This window comes from Maniola hyperantus, chromosome 7 (genome assembly GCF_902806685.2).
Source record: "Maniola hyperantus chromosome 7, iAphHyp1.2, whole genome shotgun sequence".
Classification (NCBI taxonomy): domain Eukaryota; kingdom Metazoa; phylum Arthropoda; class Insecta; order Lepidoptera; family Nymphalidae; genus Maniola; species Maniola hyperantus.
The window spans coordinates 14,948,441-14,958,904 of record NC_048542.1 but is presented as its reverse complement, the minus strand read 5'-3'; the positions used below and the strand labels follow the sequence as shown (position 1 = coordinate 14,958,904).

At 37.4% G+C, this 10,464-nt stretch overlaps 1 non-coding gene across 1 annotated transcript; it reads right to left on the bottom strand.

The window, feature by feature from the left end:
- Positions 1-10,391: 10,391 nt before the first annotated feature.
- On the bottom strand, positions 10,392-10,464 carry TRNAM-CAU (transfer RNA methionine (anticodon CAU)). Its single transcript has one exon. It is a non-coding gene; the product is annotated as a tRNA-Met (tRNA).

The following is a 10,464-nucleotide window of genomic DNA, read 5'->3' as shown; positions in this document are numbered from 1 at the left end:
GCGGCACATTTGTTCGGGACTACGTCATCGATTGAACAGCGCCATCTAGTTTCTATTGTGGTAACCGCCACACGTTCATTAATAATTTTTACATGATGACATAATAATATTTTATCTACACCCATGCTTTAAATCTAAATATATAAAAGGAAAAGGTGACTGACTAACTGACTGACTGACTGACTGACTGACTGACTGATCTATCAACGCACAGCTCAAACTACTGGACGGATCCGGCTGAAATTTGGCATGCAGATAGCTATTATGACGTAGGCATCCGCTAAGAAAGGATTTTTGAAAATTCAACCCGTAATGGGGTGAACTAGGAGTTTGAAATTTGTGAAATAACTATGGTCCTCATAAGAAAGCTCAGAGTCACTCAGCGGGCGATGCAGAGAGCTATGCTGGTTCCGTTTTCCTTTTGAGGTTTCCGTACCTAAAAGGAACCCTAAACCCTAAAAATGCAGTTTGCTTTTCGTTGCCAGTCATACGCACTATTAGACTTGTACCTACGAATATGTGTGAGACCTAGACTAGCTACGTATCACAGAATTCGAAATAGGAATAAAGGAATAGAGATGGTTCTATTTATTTTACAGAATTTTTTGTTTAAATTTAATTTTCCTCTTCTTTTTAGGGTTCCGTGTCTCCATACAAAAATGAATCCTAGTACGATCACTTCGCTGTCAGTCGTCTGTCGTGTCTGTCAAATGTCAAAACCTGGTCAGGGAGTCAAAACCTATAGGGTACTTCCCGTTGACCTAGAATCAAGACATTTGGTAGGGTAACATTTTCTTACAGCACAAGTAAAGGGAAAACTCCGAAAACTGTGAATTTGTGGTTACAACATTTTTTTTTAAAGTTTATATTTCTTGTACGATGGTACCTACCTACGTGAAAACACGTTCTGAAGTATAGTCATAGAACTATTTATATGGTAGTTTTTTATTTTTTATTTATTTTATTTGACTAACCAACAACATTTACACATACATAAGTATTTACATACAAAAGGATTTATAACTAAAGGACACATAGCATAAACGTTAACAACTGGCTAGTACAAAAGATTTAGGTACAATGTTATGACTTTAAAAGGCAGTAAAGTAAAGCAAAATGTAATAAGGAATTAGCACGTTAAATCGATTAAGTCTCATTACGAACTAATTAATTAGCATATTATGAAAAATTAGTTTATGACATTATGATGTAGATATTTTTATATCCGTATTTTCACGGATTCGGATCGGATGAGTGCGTGATCGCTCTAAATGCGAGTCCGACTCGCATTTGACTGGTCTTTTCCTTGTTACTAGGTATAGGAAAAAAGGATTATGAATATGTACCTACTACCTACTATCCAAGTCTAAAAGAGAAGATCCATTTCTAATAGGTACTTTATTAGAATTCGGTGGTTTGTATGTTCGTATGTGGATAGAATTTATCGGAAACCTGATTTGAGTGGAATTCTTGTTTAGGCATTATTTATGAGCTAGGTCTATGTGACCTAGATTGTCGATATGTGGAAATCTTAGGTACTTATTCACTTAAATAAGTAGTTAACTTTATGAAGTACCTACTCAAATGACATATGGATAAGAAACTAATATTTTAGATATACCAGTAGTTACATAGAATTAAATTATTGCGATCATTCATCTATAGGTACTAATACTAATATTATAAAGAGGTAAAATTTGTAAGTTTGTTTGTGGAAAGTAATCTCTGGAACTACTGAATCGATTTCAATGCCCTTACACCAGTAGAAAGCTACATTATTCCTGAGTGACATCACTACCCATATAAATGCGAAAGTGTGTTTGTTTGTTGGTTTGTCCTTTAATCACGTCGCAACGGAACAACGGATCGATGTGATTTTTTACATGGGTATAGTTTAGGACCCGGAGAGTGACATAGGCTACTTTTTATTTCGTAAAATCAAGAATTTCCACGAAATTTTTAAAACCTAAATCATAAGGCACCAGTGAGTAGGCTATACTTTTATTTTCAAAAAACTAGAGATCCCTACGAAATTGTAATAAGCTCTCCGTACGAAGCCGGGGCGCGCCGGGTGGCTAGTGATCACCTATAGTCTCTGCTAGTGATCAATAAACGCTTGTTCTGAGAAACGTATCCAGATGCGGCGATAACCACGAAATGTAACCACATGTAACAACTCACCGTGACGGTAAAAGTTGTCAGAAAAAGTGGATCTATATAAATTCCTACCCGTGCGCCTCAAAAATTAGCTATACCTACTTTACTGTTAAATGTTTTGTGGTTAAGTTTAACCGATGTTAGTTTTCACGTTTTTGAAGAAGCCTCGAAGCAATATGACTGATTTCAACATCAGAATATTTAAATTTAAAAAAGAAAATGACGACGCGCAACGTGAAGACATCTTTCTTTCGAAATTCATTTAACAGCACGTAAAGGTAATTGGTTCTTCCGACGTCGCTTGCAAAATATATCTACTAATAAATAACTAATCATAATTTTCTATACACTGTGTTTTTTTTTTAAACTGGGATAGTATGGGGAAATCCAAAACAATAGGAAATACAGAGATAGTCCGGAAACATTAGATCATTTTTTATGAAAACTTAATTCTGGTACCTAAGTAATCTGGCAATTTTCGGTCAAGCATGAGTTGTCCATAAGAACTTCCAGCTTGGGTAGGGCACATAGTTCGTACAACCGATAGACGTTGGGGTCCCTAAATATAGCTGCAATGTAAGGAAATTTCGGGTGAAAATGTCGCAGAATTTTACCCAATTACTTACCAGGCCATCATAAGTCGTTAATTATTATCCCCCCGAGCATTTCCTGTGAGCGAGGCCGCTTCCTACATCGCATTCAGTGTGTCTAGGTCACACACGAGTATGTCACACGAGGTAAATGGGTTTTGCCTGTTCACACTATCCGTTACAGCTGAATATCGCAATACTTTCAATTTGAGCCTCGATAGCTTAACGGTTAATGAGCGGACCAGATTCTGAAAGGACGGCGGTTTTTTTTTCAAACCTCACGCGTTGCACTTTTGTCGTAGGTACCTACTCCTAGCACAAGCTTTACGCTTAGTTGGAGGGGGAAAAGGTATATCAGCCATGATTAACATGACTAACATTCTTATTTAACAAAAACTCGTTAATCTACACGAGCACGAGTCTACACTTAGAATGAGAAGGGCCATAGTCTACTACGTTGGCCAAGTTGCCTTCATCATCATTATGTTAAGTCAACACTCAACCTATCACCGGCTCATTACGTACTGAGCACGGGTTACGTCTCAGAATGAGAAGTTGGCCCGAAAAATAGTCCACCACGCTGGACAAGTGCGGATTGGCAGACTTCAGACACCTTTGAGAACTTTTTGGAGAATTCTTAGGCATGCAGATTTGCTCCTTTACAAGTGTTTTCCTTCACCGTTAAAGCAAGTGATATTTAATTGCTTAAAACGCACATAACTCCGACAAGTTAGAGGTCGGGATTAGCCCGGGATCGAATCCCTGACCCAAATAAATGGCCGACATCTTAACCATTGAGGCTATAACCGCAATTTAATAAGTGACTAAACCTAACTAAAAATAGTTTTAGTTGTAATTTATAGGTTCTTATTTGTATTCATGTCCGCGGAGTATGATGGATTTGAAATGAAACAAGCAATTTGAGTTATTGCTACATAACTAATAACTTAATCTCAAACTGAATTGAGCCAAAAAGCCGGTCAAGTGTGAGTCGAACTCGCATACAAAGGGTTCCGTACCATCGTACAAGAAATATTACTTTTTAATTTTTTTGGGAGCTTTAACCTTTGTGGTTAAAGATCCCAAAAAAATGAACGGTTTTCCTTTACTTGTGCTGTAGACAATACTACCTGCCAAACATGATTCTAGGTCAACGGGAAATCCTCGGGGACTCCACGAGTCTTTTACTTTTTCTCTGGAGCTACGGAACCATTGGCGTAGCTAGGTAACCAAGGGCCCTGGGGCAAATCAAAAAATTGTGCCCCACTGCTATCGAAACTGGTTAGGTTTTATCAAGTAAAAATTCATTCACAGAAAGAATTTAGGGGAATGCCTTAGTAACTTTCGAATCTCTCTCAACTGAGTTGCCATGATTAAAGTCAGGTTGCAACCTGTCATATTTATTTTGAAAATGGAAGAAATTTTCAAAAGTTTAGTTCGATCGAGATTTTCTGGTAAGGGTGCGAGGCCCCCCTGAGCTTTAGGGCCCCGGGGCACTACCCCGCCTTGCCCCTAGGTAGGCCCCTACGCCACTGTACGGAACCCTAAATAAAAGAGCGAATTGCTCAACCGTTTATTAAATAAATAAATTGCATTTAATATTTACATCGGACGATCCATATGTAACCTTTGACTTGCTTAGAATTATTTGCTTTTTTTATTTATCTAATTTAAATAATTTGCACGGCATCCTCCCGGTATGTCGATGCGATGGCATAACATTCCATACTACCTCATAAATATTTATTTATATAAGTATACTTATAAATAGTCATATACATATTATACAAAATATATTAGCGAAAATTTCCGATAAGACTTTATTATTTAAATATATTAATCCAATTAAGATCATAAAGTGAGGTCACGCAGTTGACCTCAAGTTGCTGTAGGTAAATAAAAATGTGATTATATTATCGTAAGAGTCAATTCACATTGGTGCAGACTGCGGACACGTAATTTTAATGCAGATAACGGGTATGTACATACCACGACGACAAATAAAACCATCAAATTAATCGTGGTATGTACCTACCTACCTGTTATCTGCATTAAAATATGTCGTTAAACTACGAAATAAGCTTAAAATCGTTAGACATAATATTATTGTATTTACACTTTTTCTTCTGATAATCCGCACCCGCAACCGCGGATGTCAAAATATTGGCATCCGCATTCCGCAACCACCCCGATAGATAGTAGACCATAATATTGCACTCATCCGTAATTAAAATACGAATCAAATGTACATTCGATCCATTTTTTTTACGCATTTAATACTTACGTATTTGTATGACGGTCACTTAAAAGAATCACGGATACGAACCGAATACGGATGAGTGCACAAACGCCCTTATTGTAAATAAAACATTTACAATAAGGGTGTTTGTGCACAAAAAAAAATTGTAGCATTTTATCTATTTTTTCAGCTAAATAAATAATTATTATCATTGGTTTTGTTTCACAATTTGTGTTACGAAAACAATATAAAGACGCGTTACGACACGCGACGTCTAGCGGTCGTAGTCGAGATGGTCGAGCTGCCATAAATTATATGACGCGACAACGCGATGTGGCGGGCGCTTCAACACTGCCAATGTGCATTGAGCCTAAGCCCACCAGAGGGGAAAGCGAAATTGTCTTTACCGATAATGTCGCGATAAAATCTCATTAAACTGTGATTAAATGCAAAGAAATAACAAACGCTTGTTTGTCAACGTCAATGTACGCAAGATAATAAAAGTAGCAGCTGATAAATAATATTTTTTAGCACTAGCTTTTGCCCACGACTTCGCCCGTGGTACATACTACATATTTATGTGATTTAGCCTATGTTACTTCTGAATAACGTGGCTTTCTAATGGTGAAAGAATTATTAAAATCAGTTCAGTAGTTTCAGCGTTTATCGATTACGAACATACAAATCTTTGAAGATTCAAAAAAATCAAATAATTTATTCAAAATAGGTAATAAATTACGTACACTGTTTGATGGTCGGTTGTTGGATGCGTAAGATATACTTAGTGGTGATAATTATTACACGAACTTAAAACTTAAGCTACGAGGGTTCCAAACGCGCCCAGGTCTGAGAAGAGCCCACAACAAACTCAGCCTTCCTAATATTATTTCTCTTCATAATATTAGTACAGAAGTATAGATTTAACTAATAACTAATAGATGAACCTTTGTTTAAAGATCGCATTGAGTATTGTCATTAAATAACTTAATCACAGTATAGTGTTAGAGGTTTCCTTGAGATAATAATGCAGTGACCTCCTAAATCCTTCCGCCTTTCCTTCAATATCCTTCAAATATTATGAGTTATGACATGGTTATGACATAATTATATCGGACAGCTAATTAATATATGTAATTAATATTACCCTTCGGCAAATATGGCTTAATCTGAGTCATGGAATAATTTAAAATTAAAAAGAAGACTCATTTCCAAGGTAGATACAAAAAGCAAAAAGTTGTTAACAATTTTAACCGACGCGACGATAACACATTGAGCTGTAGACCATAGAGATGCAAATCTCATAAATCAGGCGTCAAAAACACGCTCTCGCCTTATTATCCCAATTATGCAAAAAAGGAATGTAATTGATAATAATATTTTTAAAAAAACATGAACTAGCTTATACGTATTATGCGTACAAAATTTGCAAAAATGCGTGCCATTTTAACTTATGTGTAAATTGTCATGTCAAAAGTACGATTTTAGTCCTTATTTTGATTGTGAACCGTACTTTTGACATGACAGTTGACCCGTAGAGTTAAAATGGTCCGAAGTCATTTTGTACGGACTATACCTCGCGTAGATACTATATTACTACTTATAGGATGCTATATTGCTCGCACAGATTGTTAGCAAGTAGTATTAAAAACACTGCTGATCCTCTTATTCACCAATGATTTTTTTGCGTGAATATAATACAGTATCTAGCGTGACACCTCTCAGCCAATGACACATTGTTTTAATATCGACTGGTAAACGACCGAGATCTTGGCTCATGAGTATGACCCTCGCCCGATGCGAACTGAAATGTAATGACAAACATCGCAGCTGGTCCTCTTGTGTCCAGTCAGGTTTTGCGAGATTATCACCGCCTCTAGTACATGACAACTCTCAGCCGATAACACAATATATTATTGTTGTGACCTGATGACCTCGACTGGTAAATGGCCGAGATCTTGGCTCATGACCTTTAGCAAAAAGCACAGCTGGTCCGCTTGATCACCAGCCAGGTTGAGTCATAGATTTTGAAAAAGGACTTGCCATTTTTGCTCTGTGTCAACTGTCATGTCAAAATTACGCTTTACCCATTGAGTTGCCTTTAGATTAAGGACTAAAATCGTACTTAGAATGATACGTAATAAAACGTTAATAGAGCCAATATGGCGAGACCATTCTCTTCTTCTTTTCTTGTTTGGTGACTTTTTGTAGTGCACTTCGCCAATGTCAAGTAGCTTGAGAGGCACATAGGAAATTGGCCGGAGACCTTTCTCATTATGCACCCGTTGAGGCAGTTTTGCTGCAGTCTCTAGTTGTCTAGTACATGACATCTCTAAGCCGATGACACATTGTTTTGATCTCGACTGGTAAACGACCGAGATCTTGGCTCATGACCTTCGTCCGATGCGAACTGAGATTCGAGACGAATACTAAATCACTAGTTACATATTCTGCGCATAATCAAGTATGGGACAGGAAAATGAATGGACTTTGGGGCAATAAACACATAGTTGTGATTTGTTCTTGTTGCTAGATCCGCATAAAGTTGTTCCGTGTCATGTAAATAGGGTTAAAATCTTTTAATATGCGGTATTGTTGCTAGGTGGAAGCAGAACAAGAAATTAATAAAATTACTTCAAGGTCGGGGGGTCCGGGGCTCGATCTCGGGTCACCTCTAACTTTTTAGGGTAAAGAGAAATGGAACCCTTATAGGATCACTTTGTTGTCTGTCAAGAAACCTACAGGCTACTTCCCGTTGACCTAGAATCATGAAATGTATGTATAAATATGTCTTATAACAGACATAAGGGGAAAAATCTGAAAACCGGGAATTTGTGGTTAGTTACATCACACAAAAAAAATATGTGGAAAATTGAAAAAACTAATAATTAGTGTTTTCAATTTTCAAAGTAAGATAACTATATCAATAAGATAACTATATGAAAGTGCTTCACTTGTGCTATCTAAAACTGATTTTTATTTATTTTTATGCATCATAGTTTTTGATTTATCGTGCAAAATGTCAAAAAATACGACTGTAGTACGGAACTCTCATTGCGCGAGCCTGACTCGCACTTGGCCTTTTTTTTTTAATAGGATAGTTAATCAATATTAAACATCGTGAGGAAACCTGCTTGCCTGAGTTCTCTTGAAATAGACGTGGATTTCTTCTACCGCTGCACTTTCCGGCAATATGGTGCAGCATGCAGCATGCGATATGCACCGCCCGCCCTCCAACTTTTCCTATATGCATTCATTTAAAATAATAAATAAATAAAATCTTTTTATTAAAAGCATCTATGGCTCAATTTGTTAGTAGACAGACTTACTTAAAAACTAATGTTAGTAACTAATAATACAATTGTGGGAAAAAGACAGTTTTTTATTTTTATTTTATTATTTACATTTACAAATGTGGCCTCACCAACACTTGAACAAAGTGTTCAAGCATTGGTGAGTCCATTTTGCTCGCAAACATGTTCAGGATGCAGTTGGTACTTGAGCGCAGCCTTGTCAGCAGTGATGATGACTTCTTCCGCATTACTGCAAAGAAGTCATCAGTCCGTTCATCTGCGAACATTCCTATTTAAGTATTTTGTGATTCTAGCACCCTGGCACCCCAATGACTATAGCGTTTTGAAACCGGAAAACGCAGCTTTGCCGTTGAAAGACCTCCCATTAGGTGGATGGAAGACACCAAACGAGTCGCAGGGAACCACTGGATTTAAGTGCAAGACCGTGGCGTGTCGAAGCACCTTCAACAGACCTTTGTTCAGCAGTGGACGTCTATCGGTTGATGACAGACGCGCCGTGGTCGATGTAACAATAGTATGAAAACGTATAGCACTGATTCAGAGTTTTCCCCATCAAACCCTTGCGGAAAACCACGGAAGTCTACCTTACAACTTATATAGAAACAGAACTTTGCGGAAGTCCATGGAACCAAAGCCTTAATTTGCTATAATCCGTTGCAGCTTTGCATATCGCATGTTGCATGTTGTACCATACAGATCTGTTTCAGCGGATTGCTTCCTTGTATCTAGGTATAACTTACAAGTTACCAGTTAGTGGCTAGTTACCACCGTACCGGCAAACGCGTGCCGCCAAGCGATTTAGCGTTCCGGTACGATGATGTGTAGAAACCAAAGGGGTATTGGTTTAATTAAACTTCCATACCCCTTCCAGGTTAGCCCGCTACCATCTTAGACTGCATCATCACTTACCACCATGTGAGATTGCAGTCAAGGGATAGCTTGTACCTGAATAAAATAAAAATGTGGCCTTGTCCAGCTGTGGGTGTCTAAGGTTTCGCAACCAAACAGCGGCTTTGCTACCATAATAATAATTATCTTATCTCTGTAGGTTATACGGAAAAAATTATATCAATAAGGAAGTTTTTTGGGACAAAAAATATGCGAAGACTCTTTATTATGTTTCAAAGGTTGCAGTTTTTAGGGTTCCGTAGCCAAATGGTAAAAAACGGAACCCTTATAGATTCGTCATGTCTGTCTGTCTGTCTGTCCATCCGTATGTCACAGCCAATTTTTTCTGAAACTATAAGAGCTATACTGTTGAAACTTGGTAAGTAGATGTATTCTGTGAACCGCATTAAGATTTTCACACAAAAATAGAAAAAAAAAACAATAAATTTTGGGGGTTCCCCATACTTAGTACTGAAACTCAAAAATGTTTTTTTTATCAAACCCCTTCCTTTTGGGTTACTATGGATAGGTCTTCAAAAATGATATTGAGGTTTCTCATATCACTTTTTCTAAAATGAATAGTTTGTGCGAGAAACACTTCCAAAGTGGTAAAATGTGTGTCCCTGTAACTTCTAAAATAAGAAAATGATGAAACTAAAAAATGTATATGATCTAGGTACATTACCATACAAACTTCCACCGAAAATTGGTTTGAACGAGATCTAGTAAGTAGTTTTTGATTTATCGTGCAAAATGTCGATAAAATACGATTGTAGTACGGAACCCTCAGTGCGCGAGTCTGATTCGCACTTGCCCGGTTTTTTATAGCGACGGCTTACCGTAATGTACTTTGTAAAGGACAAAAAGATTTGCCTGTTTTCCCGTTGCCTTTTTTTTTCTGTCGCCTCCTTGACTATCAAGTATGAATTTTCGCACTTATTTTGAACTGACAAGCGGGAATAGCTTAGTGTTTAAGACGTTGGCCCTCCTATTCAGAGTGTGTGGGGCTCGATCCCGGGGAAAATATCGTGAGAAAAACTGCATGCCTGAGACTGCTCCATTTTTTAAAGAATATTAGCCATGTTAAATGACTAATATTCCCCTTTCCTCTTCAACTAATATTTTAATAGTGACATACAAACAATTTTAAGAGATATTTTCATAAAAACAATAAATAAAATATGATAAAAATTAAATCAAAAGTTATGCCCCGGGTGAGGATCGAACTCACGACCTTAAGATTATGAGACTTACGCGCTGCCTACTGCGCTACCGAGGC